This window comes from Antechinus flavipes, chromosome 2, assembly GCF_016432865.1.
Source record: "Antechinus flavipes isolate AdamAnt ecotype Samford, QLD, Australia chromosome 2, AdamAnt_v2, whole genome shotgun sequence".
NCBI classification, from domain to species: Eukaryota; Metazoa; Chordata; class Mammalia; order Dasyuromorphia; family Dasyuridae; genus Antechinus; species Antechinus flavipes.
In genome coordinates this window covers 461,821,766-461,834,465 of record NC_067399.1, presented here as the reverse complement: position 1 = coordinate 461,834,465, position 12,700 = coordinate 461,821,766, and the positions used below count along the sequence as shown (strand labels likewise).

The following is a 12,700-nucleotide window of genomic DNA, read 5'->3' as shown; positions in this document are numbered from 1 at the left end:
GTGGCACATAGCTACTAAGTGTGTGAGGCCAGATTTGAGTTCGCAAAGATGAGTTTTTCCTTACTCTAGGCCCAGGACTCTATGCCCTATATCACCTGACTTCCCTCTTTCCCCTTTGCTTTTATATTACAGTAATTTTCCAGTGATTCTTTCTTTCTCACATCTCTTTCCTTCACTCTTTTTCCATTGAACTTTCTTGGTTGTAATAAAAGAAAAGTGTAGTAAAAGACTTCACAGAGCAACAGTGTCTAACAGCAAACACAATGTTTCATACCTATTAGCCCTTCTCTCCCCACCAATTGCTCTGTTGAAAGGAGATGTGTTATTTCATCATCTGGCTGTTTTTTGCTGGTGTTTTTATTTATAGCATGGTCAGCATGGTATAGTGGTTAGTGAGCTAGCCTTGAAGCCAGGGAGAGCTGAGTTCAAGCGTTGTCTCTAACAGATACTGACCACATGATTCTGGGCAAGTCAGTAGACCTCCCCTTCTAAGACTAAAAGGAACAGAGAAGGTGCTGGTCAATCTGCATTGGTAGAAGAGATTCCTCAGCAAGACAGGTCCTTATTGATGAAATCATAGGACATCCAGTTAAAAACAAAAACAATTTTCTTGTAATTGTGCCTATTATTGTGTTAGTTCTGCTTACTTCTTTCTACATTAGTCTCTACAGGTATATATCCATGTGACTTTGAATTCTTTGTAGTTATACTTTTACCACTGAAGAACGATATCCATTAAACAGCAGTTTAGCCATTCTCTAATTGATAAGACACTTTGCAGGTTTTTGGCTATCATGCAGTGTGTTGCCTTTCATGTTTTGTGATATATGGGCTTTTCTTCCTGTGATTGAACTCCTTAGTGTATGTTTAGTAATGGATAGAATTTATTTCATATCCTAATGCTAATTAGTGTATTAGAATTTTCAAGTTTGTTTCAAGTTTGAGGATTTTCTTTATTTAATAGGTCAGGGTATGTTTATATTATCAGCTAACAGGAAAATAGGTCCATTTCCTCCAAGTCTAGTTTTGGACAAGTTTACTGTAAGATTCACTTATTTATCACAGGGTGAATTAGAACCTTTTTCATTTGTATCCAATTGAAATCCAAAGTGTAGAAGATGGAATAGATAGTTATCAAAGAAGGACTGGAGGAAACAAATGGGGTAACGCTATGCAATTATATTTCTTTATCCTCGATTGTCTTTCTGGAATGGAGTGGTGCTGTCTTTGGATTTAATTTAGAATACTCATTACCTCTAATAGTTATCTGCAAACCACCAGTGACCAATTGAAGAAATTACTTGTCAGATCTGTAATGGAAACAAGTAATTTCTAAGCTTTGAGCAGTGGTAATTTCAACTCTACAGACTACATGTTATGGGGTTTGGGTCCTCAAATGGATAAGATTTGATTATCATGTGTTGCATATAATTAAAATGTGCTTTACTATTAAATGGTCTTTCTTGTTTCATGTTCATTTTTCATTTGACTCAAGTTTTTCTGTGTCAAAGTTGTTTTGAAGACCTAATAACTTGTAAAGCCGGGCAGCTTATGAAGGTAGCCTACTGCCTATGGTGCCAATATCTTTAAGAATTTATGGTTTTTCTTTACGTCTGGAGTCCTTTGGCTGCTGTAGGGTTTTGTAGCATTAATATTTTTTATTATAGCACTTGCAGGAGCAGATACCATAGTTGAAATTGAAATGGGCACTCTGTTTTAGATGTCCCTCTCACAGTTTTTTTTGAACCATTAAATGTTTTGATTTCTTCTCCAAAACAATTTCAACATTTCTTTGAAAGCCTGTAAAAAATGCATTTCTTTGGTTTCTTGAATTGTGTACATACTTCTGGGTAGGGATGATTTGTTTTAGAGGAAACAATAGCTCAAGTATTCAGTGTTCTACAATTTGCAGTGGGCTTTACTGCACATTATGTCATTCTAAGAAAGATAGTTATAAACCCCATTTTGCACTGGGGTCTCAGAGACAGAAACTGACAGATCTTAGATAAGAACTTAGTGTACTTATTCTACTCATAGAATTGTAGAATTTCAGATTTGGAAAGAATTTCAGAATATTCTCATTTTGTAGATGAGACTGAGAGTGGCTAAGGGAGCTGCTTGAAGTTTGAAAAGCTGGTCAGTGGGAAAAACAGGATTCACTTCTGAGTCTTGTGACTCAAAGCCTAGTCCTTTTTTTACTCCCCTTACTTTGCCTTCTGAGGGTCACTGGATCATGGATTTAGAGTTGGGAAGTCTTAGAGGTGAGTGAGTTTAGATCTTTCACTTTATATATTCTAGTGATGGATGTAATCAAATTGGTAGCATATGCTTTCATGTTCAGCCAGGAGTAGTTGTGTTTTTAAGTGATTTCTAAATTAAACATACAAATTTAGATTTGGGTGATTTAGACTTATAAGTGGCTCACTTTGAAATGAGAACATTATTTTCCTTTTAGGCTATGATAGATCTGGCAGCAGAGCTGTATACCAGTTGTTGGATGAGCCTCTGCTTCAGAAAGAAGTTGCCTTTTAGTCAAAACAAATCTACCTGTTCAGCCTTTCAATATTATTGCACTCTTCTGAATGCTTTACAATCATTTCTGCCATTCTGTATAGTTCAGTACCATAGGTTATTATCTATTTCGTTTCGAGGAAGGTTAAGGGATTTGAGATACTGAGATATGGTACATCATTGAGTCATGTGGTATTAGGTTATTTACTAGTTCATGTTTTTCCTTTTGAAATGCAGCTAGCCTTTTTATTAGTTTAAGGACAGAGGAATATTACTTTAAGGCCTTGTGAAGTGGAAGTTACTATAAGGGGCAGAGATTTGGTATTTAATGTGAGTTTGTTTGGTTCATTCCTAGGTGGGTACCCCTGATAAGATTTCAGTCTGTGTTGAGAAGCAGTGTGTTCTAGTCAAGAGGGATGAATGTAATGGTAGCCTTTTTTTTTTTTTTTAAACATTCCTGTATTTTGCCTACTTATCTGTCTTATATGCTACATTACATGAAGCAATGAGTGAGTTATTTACTACATCTTTATAGCATTTTTTAATGGTTAGAGATTAATTTGTTGAATTGAAGAATTTCATCATGTATTTCAGCCATGTAGATACTTAATATTACCTTCAATTTTTTTCTTTTCTTTTTTGCTATTTGCCAGCTTGTATATCTCAGTCAAGCTCCTTGTCTAAACTCTAGAAGCCAAAACTTTTATTGGTAATGACTGTGTAGGGCAGGGAGACCCCTTTTAACTTTAGGAATGTCTAGATAAGAGGGTTTCCAAGATTTTATATAGGTTCAATGTCTGTGAAAAGGTGGAGTTAAATTGAAAAGTTAAATGAAAGCGTGGTTTTTGACCTCCTGAATCCAAAATGGGTTCTTGGAAGCAAGGAAGACATAGGAACAGCATGGCTTTTGTGGGAGAAGTGAAGTTTCTTCGTTATATAAGAGAATGCCAGGAGTTTCCATATTTGGTTTGTTCCTTCTTAATTGATCTACATCCATTTGTTGGTACTTACATTGGTGGGGTTAGCTGATTGTTCCAGGCCTAGAAGAATATTCCTTTCTGTCAAATAGAATTACTTTGAGGGCCTTTTCAGTAGCTGTTTTCCTGTATCTTGCCATGACCTTAAAGACTATTTGATTATACTCCACAATTTAAAAAAACTTTTTTTTTTTTTTTAACAGCATCTTTATTTCTGGAAATATTCCTTTCTCTTTTCAGCAAGCCATTTTTTGGTAACAGAAAATAAAAAAGAAGAGGAGAAAAAAGAGCCTCCTTAAATACACCAACTGAGTCTAACTATGGATGCATTTTTTCACATCTCTCATCCTTTATCTCTGTAAAGAAGGAAGAAGTATACTCTGTAATTTTATTCCAGTAAAATTTGTTTCAGATTCTTAAGTTTTGTATATGGGTTGGTTTTTATTTTTCTTGTTCAACTGCTGACATACCAGAAAACTACTTATTTAGAAAGTATTCATTGCCCAGTGCTAGGGAAAACAGATGGGAGAATCTGATGATCATTTTTCATACTTTAACAAACCCTTTAGATGCCAATTACATAAACAGCTGGACTTTAAATACAAAACTTAGATTATGAGTCCCTATTTGTTAGATTTATTGAGATTAAATGCCTGGCATATTTCAGTCATCTCAGACTCTTGGTGACCCCATTTGGAGTTTTTTTTTTTGGCAAAGTTACCGAAGTGATTTTCTTCTCCAGCTCGTTTTACAGATGAAGAAACTGAGGCATATAGCATTAAGTGACTTGCTGAGGGTCACATAGCTAATATCCTGAAATATCCTGAACTCAGGAAGATATCTTCCTTACTCTAGGCTCAATACAATCCATTTAGCTACAGATGAGGAACTGAGGCAAATAGGGTTAAATGACTTGTCTAGGGTCACACAGCTAGTAAATGTCAAGATAGATTTGATGTGCTGTCCCGACTCCAGGCCTAGCCCTCTATCCATTTTACCACCTAGCTGCCCCACTTGCCAATGGTAAGTACTTAATAAATGCTTATTCCTTTCCCTCTTCTCCTCCCAAAGCTGTGTACCTGGGCAAGTTACTTCCCCCAAATGCAGGGTCTCTGTCTTATCTACCTCACAAGGGAATTATAAATGTAAGCTACTTTATTCAGGACTCCCAGAAGATGGTTTCTTACTTGCTTGTTTGACTACACTGGTTATCATAGCTTTGTTTAACACTAACCACATAAAATAGAATGCTAGGTCATGAATTGTCCAAGAACAGTTTTTTTTTTTAATGAATCATGGTACACTTGAGTGAAGATTGAACCCTGTAACTAATCTTGACACTTTCCTTTTCATTAATATTTCATTTAACTACCTTTAGCAAAGCCCTATTATTAGGTAGTATCATTTATCACAGATTAATCTGAGCCAACTGGATTTCATCCATACTCCTACTTCAATTAAAAGTTGGTATTTGTAATTTCTGTATTGGGTATGCCATAGATATTGAACATGAATGATATATATTTAGTTGAGGGTTTTGACATTGTAGGTAGTCCTGTGATATGGGAATACCCAGACTTAATCACTGGCGTTTTGAATGTACAACTCTAATATGATGACTTAATAGCCCTTTCTTTTATATGGTCTCTTAAGATTGGATTTAAGGAGCAATTATTTAACCAGATTGTAATGTTCTCTTCTCTAAAATATAAAGTTCTCGGGAGCAGGTTTCTTGGGGAGCTCCTGGAGGCAACCTTAGTTTCAGTTCTGTGTAATAATCACCCCAAATGCAGCCAGGACTTAAAATCCAAATCCTTTATTGTCTCCTTCAAAATAACCCTGTTAGCTTTCTTAGAGGCCTATTTCTCTCCTTGGTTCCAGGAGCTCCTGTTGCTAGTCCTTTGTCTCTTCCAGGTTCTGCCACTAGCTCCCTCTTAATCCAAAATCTCCAGCCAGCACAAAGGTGGAAAATGGAATGAATCTGACTCAGCCTCTGAGAAAGTAAGCTTGTGGGCTTCTGGGAGCTCCTCCTTATATATGCTCTCTTAAAGGTGTGAACTCTAATAAGTACTAAGTACATAAGCATTGTCTCTATCAATTCCAGTGACTTAGCATCTTGTTTCAAGTTCTGGCCCATAATACCAGATGTCTGAGAGATTGTTTCTCTTATGAATGGTGGCTCCCAGGGACTTCTCTTGAATCTAAATAGAAACTTTAATTGGGTTAATAGGATTTTATGTTTGAATTTATTGGAAGTGGCTCAAGTCATATCATAACCATTTTTGGTAATTTGGTTTTGTCCAGGCCATAGTGATTTTGTTTCCTGTGCCTAGACTTTGCTTTTGAGTATGTTGAGTGAGGGTTCCTTTGATGGAAAAAGTGTAAGAAGCCTTGGTATAGGAAACTCTCCCTACTGATGTAAATCAGTATTTTCTCTGCAACTTCAACATTGCCTAGGGCAGGAGTTCCTAAACTTTTCCCACTTGTAACCCCTTTTCACTCGAGAAATTTTTACATGGCCCTGTCTTGAATCTGAGCTAAGGTGTTTCTGGCAGGGTTCTTGTATACACAATGCAAATTATTCATAGTTTGTATTCAGTACCAAGACTGCAGTAAAGATACTATACTAATGAAATTATAGGTTAGTCCTATAATAATATAATAATATGTATATTATTATATTATATAATATACATATGTATTACATAATATAATAATAATAATAATACCCCTAATTAGACTATATTCCAACAAGTTCACAACAAAGACAGCTCTACGATCCAATATTATATGAGAAATACGTTAGATAGTGAGAAAACAAAGTGTTTACGTGAGGTACAGAGGAAAGATCATTACCAATCTGGAAGATCAAGGTGGCATAGGTATTGGTTGTAACTTTTTTGTGGGGCAGGCAGCTGAGGCCTAAAGACCTTTTCTCAGATGATTTTTTTAGAATACACAAAATACATAGGCTTATATAGGAAAAGGACAACCAATTATATTGAAAGTTACCACATTTTTTTAAAAGATGAGACTCTGAAGTTTGTCATGCTGTATTATCAAAAGCTTTGTAACATAGACAAAGGAACTGAAGTTTTATTTAGGAGAGTGTAAGAAGCCACTGAACATTTCTAAATAGAGAAACAATAAGATCAAATTTGTTTATTTTGAAGGATAGGATGAAAGGTGGAGAGAAGAGAGGCAAGCTTTTAAAATGAATGGGGATATTGTAATAGGCCAACTGAGTAGTATTGAAAATAGTACCAACTAAGAGTGAGTAATAGGAATAGAGATAAAGTTGATAGATTGATTAAATATAGCTTTTGACTTTGTGAGTTATATGGTAGAGAATGGCCATGGAATAGTTAGCCAGTCAGTTGATTTCATTATTGTTTGTCATAAAAGTGGGGTATTTTTTTCTAACTTTGATAAATATTCATCCATTTAAATTTTTTGATGTTCTTTATTTCAAGTGGTTGACATAAAAAAACAAAAACAAAACCCCCAAACCTTAAATCAAAAAAACAAACTAGCTCTTGTGTCCAAAGTGATACGAGTTTGGAAACTAGCTATGGAATTATCTTACGTTTGTGTGTTAAATTCTAAGATATAAATAATGTAGGTAGCATGTTTGTGTGTGTGTGTGTGTGTGTGTGTGTAGAAAGCAACATGTTATAGTGGAAAGAGCACCAAAATGGGAGTCTGGAGCCCAGAATTTGAACCCCTTAATTAGTTCTGTGACTGTGTGGAATGATTTTGCCTGTTTCCTCATCTGTAAAATAGAGATGATAATTCTTGAACTTCCTAGCTCACAGGAATCTTGTGAGGAAAGTGTTTTGTAAAGGGCTATAGGAATGTGAACTATTGTAATTTTTACTGATAAGATATTTTCAATTTTGTCAAAGCATTTTGAACACAACCTTTCTTTTTACAGAAATGGTGACAGCCATCTTTAGGGAACTTGATTGTCAGTTTGTGGAGAAAAACTAGTATCCATTCTTCTGAGTGTTCACTGTAGTTTCACTTGAAAGATTTGCAAAAGAAAAGAGAATATATTTGTTTTTTGGCATTCTACTTTATAGTGGTGACCAACCTAAATCTCTTTTAGCTTAGGCCATAAACTGAAGACCTTCTGACTACGTTAGCTTGAATAGGACAAAGTCTTTCAAGTGTGGCTAAGAATTTTAACTCCCCACACAAAACAACAGGCATTCTAAAGAAAACCTGCATAAATATTTTATTGGTAGTTGAGTAATGTTTCTCTTTACAGCAAGCATCTGGCTGGGAACATGTTTTTATTTCTATGAATGTTTCATGCTCTGTCTCCTTAAAACATTTAAAAGGAGGTTCTTAATGAAGCCAACAAACATTTCCTTTGCTATTCTTGTTACCCAGAAAATGGAAACCACAAGTGTTAAAGGGAGGGCAGAATGCTGAGAGTTTGTAAAATACATTTAATATGCTATATGTTTAATGGTTTCTCCATAGTGACTAAGTGTAGTTGAATAATAAATTCATAGACTTATATAATGTTATATAGCTAGAAGAGACTGTGTGAGATCACATAGTATAACTTTTCATTTTATAGAAGACTGAAGTTCAAAGTTAAAAAATAGTTGACTGGTCAGTAGCAGAGAACCCAATCACTTTGACTCTGCCATTGCTCTTTCTTTATTTACTTCACTCAGTCCTTCTGTCAGTTTAAAATGGAATGAGAATTAATTAGAACCATGTACAAGTAGGAAACTAATAAAAGAAAAGGAAGGGAAATATAGTCAACAAGTCATTTTGAAGTGACCCAGAGAGATAGAAATCTGTATGTTCTAGTTAACCATTTGAATAATAATATGGTGCTGATCCAGAGTTGTATAACTTTTTAGTTGTACAACAAAATGTTATAAAAATATAAGGAGTCAGATTTTAGTGTTTTAACAGGCATCCCTGCCATTGGAGGAGCATATTCCTTCTGTTTGGCAAGATTGTCTTGCAGGAAAAACAAACTATATATTTTCAATTTAGTGTAAATGTTGTGCCAAGTATGAAGTCAGTATAAGTGAGTTATTCTGGAGAGATCAAATGTTTCCTCACGTGTCTCTAGCTTATTAGCTGAGGCTTTTTTTTTTTTTTTTTTTTTTTAATGTTGTCTTATTCTGCTCTCCCCTTCACCACATTCTTCCCCCTGAGGCCTTTTTACTCTCTGTTTCTTCTTGCCCCTCATTAAGTTATATAGAAAAAATGATGCTTTAACTTTCAGTCATAGTTTGGGCATCTGTCTGAACAAATTTATGTTCCTTATTTGAATAGGCTTCAAATTTAAACATATTAGTTTTTTTTCACCCCCTTCATATCATTTTATAGCAGAACTTACAGCCTTTCATTATTAGAAGGATTCCCACCAGAAATATTTGGCCTTAGAGAACTTATGACTAGGCAAGAAATTCTCCTACTCTGAGCTACGGTTTTTTCTCTATAAAATGAGGAGTTGAACTAATGTGGTCCCTAAAATCCTTTCCTAATATATTTTATGGATCCAATTTCTTAGCATTTATTCTTAGTAGTTTAAGAATCAGTTATTTACAATTTATTTTAGTGATATAATAACATGTTAGCATTATATAATGAATAAAGTAAGAAGTTGAGGGTAGGGAACTTAAATTTTCCTTTGTTGGGTATCACTGGTTCTTGTAAAAGGGGCTTTTAAAATTTTCTTCATTAGTGTTCTTCTGGCTTGTTAATATTTAGTTGACAGAACAAGAGGTGAAATTGAAAATGATGTATAAGTAATAAAGCTACAAACATATAAAAAAAAGTATAGGATTACCTCCCTTAATTAGTTAGCATTTATTAAGTGCTTACTATGATTCAGGTACTGCTTCCCTTCTAGCTTTAAGTTCAGTCTTTTGGTATTTATTTTAAATTCTTTAATTATAAACTTAATCGTCATCCAAAGAGTCCCCACCCATTCAAATAAAGTTAAAAAAAAATAAAGTTAAAGATTGTATAGAATACTTAACTTACTATATATATATTTAAAAAGTACGTAACTTTAATAGAAATAACTGATTTACTTCCTTTTCTTTAAGAAACTTTCTGTATATTTCTTTCAAGTTTTGATACCATTGTTATTTATTTTTAAATAGTAATAATACAGGTATATATAGTATTGATTTTCTTTTTTCTTTTCTATGCATATCTTCTTTTATTTCTTTGCATACTTTTTTAGGTGAGATGTAGAATTTGACCTGTAATTTTATTAAGGTGATTTATTTAGATCTGGAAATCAGCATAGACCTGATTGTTGAACCCCTGGAAGTTGATGAGATCACAAAATGAGATAGTAAAGAGCAGTGACAGAGAGAGTGAGAATGGTCATTCAAAAAGCAACTTTTAAACTGTGCCAGGCACTGTGCTAAATTCTGGAAAAGCTTTTAAGAGTAAAGCAAGTTTGTTAACCATGGAACTATAGAATTCCAGAGAGCAGAGGGAAAGGGATGAACAAATTTGGAGTGGGTCCTCCTTGGAGTAGGGATTGAGAGAAATGGGATTAAGGGAGTAGACTGTGAGGGTGGAGACTTGTTTTATTCAGCCAGAGATTCTTAATCATTCATTTGAGGGACAATGGAAGGGGGTAGAGTAACCATTTAAGAATGAGTCTGGGTAGAGAGAAATTGTTTAAAGGAGGCAGGTAATTTGATTGTTTAAGATCTCCATCTGGGACTTTGAGACTACAGCTAGGAGAGAGGAGCTGGCACTGAGATAGTTTTGAACTAGGAATATCCTCTGGAGCACTAGAGAAGCTGCTGGGTGAAGACTCAGAGATTGAATCTAGATCCAGGCTGACTAGGCTCTGGGGAATTCTAGGGAGAGTGAAGACAGTGTCCCAGAAGAGAGTTTTTGTTAATTGTTTAAGGAATTGCAGGCTATGTGACACAATGCCTAGAGAAATCTCTGGAAGGAAGAGGAACCATTTTGGTGCAAGGCTTGCTGGGAAATCTCTTCAGTGAACACTTAAGCTAGAAAGCCTGCAGCCGACATAGCACAGAGACCTTAAAGTGGAAGACTTGGATCCTGAGTTGAATCTGGTTGAATTGAATTTTAATTCTTTTCCAATTTAATAGTTATAAGGTGGTATCCTAGAATTATTTTAATTTGTAATTTTCCTAATTACTAGGATTTTGAACCTTTTAGCATTATTTTAGGAAATTCCCATTCTTTATCCATCTATTGTTAATGGATCTTTCTCATATAAATTTGGGTCAGTTCTTTAAAGATTTGCCAACTATATTTACAGCAAAGACCTTTCCTGTTCTGTTTTTCCTTTTAGATTGGGGTGTGTTGCTTTTTGTTGCACAAAAGTTTGCTTTTACATAATTAAATCTATTTTGTGATTTATTTCATTTATTGAATAGTATTTTCCTCCTCTCTGTAATTGTGTACAATATCTTTTTTCTTATGTCCATGTTTTGTAATTTAAATTTGATCCTCAGGGAGTTGTATAAAATGAGTAACCATAATACATGTAATAGTGTGCTATTTTATTATTATATGGAATGAGATTTCAATATAGTCCAATTTTCTGTCATACTATTTTTTCTTCAATTTTTTGGAGTTATTTTCTGAGGTGTTATATAATCTTGAATTTATTAAACATTTGTCACCTTTATATGCTTTTGTTTCCAATTTTAGATTATCCATTTTGTTTCAGTAATTGTTTTTAGATTGAGCGCTAGATAGTTTTGCCAAATTTTCACTTTGTAATTTGAATTCTGGCAATACAAGTCTCTTTTTTCCCTTTTTCATAATTTTCTTTGATATTTGCTTTGAATTTGTTTTTAATTTAAGTAACTATGGTATTAATTCAGATCTATAAATTGATTTGGATGTTTTACTATCTTTAATATATTGGCTTGACTTAAATATGAACAATCATCTCTCTATGTATTTATTTTCTTCATTTTGTTGTTGTTATTCAGTCATTTAAGTCGTGCCTGACTCTTTGTGACCCCATTTTATGTGTGTGTGTGTGTGTGTGTGTGTGTGTGTGTGTTTGACAAAGATATCAGAGTGGTTTTGCCATTTCCTTATCTATCTCTTTTTACAGTTAAGGAAATTGAGGCAAACAGGAATAAATGACTTGCCCTGGGTCACACAGGGAGCATATGTTTGAAGCTGGATTTGAACTTAGATCTTCCAGATTCCAGATTCAACACTATTCACTATACTACCTACCTGCCCTTTTCTTCCTTTATTTCTGTAGAGATCATTTCATAGTTGGCTTATAAAAATAACCTTGTTTGTGTCTTGATAATTTAAAGCTCTAGTATTTAAAAGTTTGTCATTGTAAATGTGGATTGGAAAAAAATTTTAAACTTTAAAAAATTGTATCCATTTATTTTTGCAGGCATTTTATGATGTCTCCAACCTCTTCACTCCCCAGTTGAACTCCCCACTGAACAACAAAACAAACCAAAACCAAGCCTCATAAGGAGCATTCATAGTCCTGCAAAACAAATTCCCACATTAGTCATATCCCAAAATACATATTTCATTCAGTATTTTAGATCAATTATCTTGTTGGCAGGATGTAGGTGGAGTAATTCATTTTCAGTCCTTTAGACTCATGGTTTATTATTGCATTAGTCTGAATTCTCAAATCTTTTTCTCTATGATATTTATGGTTAAATTTGTCTCCTGTTTTGCTCACTTTATTCTGTTCCAAATCATAGAGTTCTTTCTAGTTTGTTGTGAAATTGTCCATTTAGTCATTTCTTAGGCAAAGTAATATTCCATTTTATTCATATACCATTGTTTAGCCATACTCCAGTAGGTGGGAATCCTATTAATTTCTAGATTTTGGCTATTACAAAAAAGAACTGCTGTATTTTTATACACATTTCTATCTACTCTGCTTCCTAATTGGCTCACAGGATGTGCAAGTTTTATTAAATTTTCAGACATAATTTCAAATTGCTTTCAGAATGACTTCATCAGTTTACAGCTTCTCTTGTAGTATCCATTTTCCTGTAATCCTACTGATATTTGTATATTTCTTTTTTATTTTTGTCAGTAAGGTAATTGTGAAGTGAAAACTAGAGTTGCTTTAATTTGTACTTAAGTATTAGTGATGTGGAACATTTTTTGCATATAGTTATTGATTGCTTGGATTTCTTCTTTTGAAAATTGTTCATATATACTAGGGAATGGGTCTTAAG

The 12,700-nt window shown here is 34.1% G+C and overlaps 1 protein-coding gene across 8 annotated transcripts in view; it reads left to right on the top strand.

Moving 5' to 3' along the window:
• CDK5RAP2 (CDK5 regulatory subunit associated protein 2) overlaps positions 1–12,700 on the top strand; it is a 150,531-nt gene that overhangs the window by 15,329 nt on the left and 122,502 nt on the right. The window lies entirely within an intron of this gene.